At 42.4% G+C, this 1,632-nt stretch overlaps 1 pseudogene; it reads left to right on the top strand.

Annotated features, from left to right (window-relative positions):
* Positions 1–1,177: 1,177 nt before the first annotated feature.
* Positions 1,178–1,294, top strand: LOC146065110 (5S ribosomal RNA; annotated as a pseudogene).
* Positions 1,295–1,632: the final 338 nt, after the last annotated feature.

Below are 1,632 nucleotides of genomic sequence, written 5' to 3'. Positions count from 1 at the left end.
GGATAAATAAATCTCCAGAGGTATAATATATATGTCTATATAATGTGTATAGGTGCAGGACGGTTGCTGCCAACGCACAGGAGGAATTCCCTGTATGTACAGAACCGGACTCAAAAATACAATAATAGATTAGCCAGTAAAAGAAATAGATGTACGGACAGCACTAGAACGTAGCGCTGGCACTGAGCGCTGACGGCTGCTAGTTAAGGGTCAGCCTGCCAGGTAAGATGCGAGCGTAAGGTTAAGTGCTAGCATTTGTGGCAGTGGGGTCCCGTAACAGACTCAGAGTCTGTCCGTGACAAGTTATACTCTCATGAGGATTTGATACCTGTGTACATAGCGGCGGGGTCTCGTCGCAGACACGAAGTCGGAGCTGTTTGACCGCACTTGCCGGAGGGATAATGGAGGAGTAGTCCATGTGGCTGGGAAGCCCTGACGTCAGAAGAGACACGTGTTTCGCCGCGATTGGGCTTGATCACATTGGCGTCAATGTGATCAAGCCCAATCGCGGCGAAACACGTGTCTCTTCTGACGTCAGGGCTTCCCAGCCACCCGGCCATTTATTGCTTTCATCTAAACTGGAGATTTATTTATCCATTCACAGGTGCTCTAATTTGTTGCAAATAGTCGCCATTTATTGCCATCTATTGCTATCATCTAAACTGGCCACATTTAAACTCATTAATACTACTCTCTCTACTTATAATGAATCATATTGTCTGTTCTATACAAGTGGTGGCTTCTTTAGTCTATTTTTGAGAAACAATGTTCTGATTTAATATTGTGATAACTGTACATATTTTCGTTGCATCTGTTTCTACTTATTTAAAACCTGCGATACACCTTGTCTTGTATGATGCAGCTATTGATTCTGTAAGCAGTGCGCACATACACCAATCTATCAATCGTAAAGACCCCACTCACCCCTGCATGTACTACGGTGCACAGTATCCTCCATTACTGGTACGGTATTTACAAACCAGAATATCTGAGCAGCGGGCACATATATATATTCAGTTTATCTTGGCACTATTTTCTCTTCTCCTGCCCATTCCATCCTGATCACCATCTATTATCTGGACTCGCTCACTCTCTCATTTACCTGGGTGACACCAGGTGAAAAGCAGAAGTGACATCTGGCTCCTAGTAACATTTCGAGGCTCTCTCATCTGTTGATATATACTGCCATACATCACTGTGCCGCCTGATCCCATCCGAACTCAGCAGCTAAGCAGTGACTGGCTGGACCAGTACCTCTTGGGAGACCACCAGGGAATATCCAGTGCTGTATTGACATCCAGACAGCAGAAGTAGCGGATGCATACGAAGAGCATTCCCCTCTTTCACCTTTAAACTCTGTTATACTATGTAAATAACCCAACCTGTGACCTATATAACATATATGGGATAATATATTATATGATATCAATTGAGGGTCCGTAGCAAGATTCAATTAAACAAATCATTTTTATTGGTACATTTGATACTCATGTAATTACTTTTTCTTGCTTATAAATTGATGGTGACTGGTAAATTCCCTGCAATCATTTTCGCCTACCAGATGGACGTTGTTTAACAACCATTTTAGAACATTGGTGTTGTATATTTACTCTAATTGATTAATAATTACCA

This window comes from Crinia signifera, chromosome 3 (genome assembly GCF_055691185.1).
Source record: "Crinia signifera chromosome 3, ASM5569118v1, whole genome shotgun sequence".
In the NCBI taxonomy this organism is placed as follows: domain Eukaryota; kingdom Metazoa; phylum Chordata; class Amphibia; order Anura; family Myobatrachidae; genus Crinia; species Crinia signifera.
The sequence above is the reverse complement of the archived record's forward strand: the minus strand, read 5'-3'. Positions and strand labels throughout refer to the sequence as shown.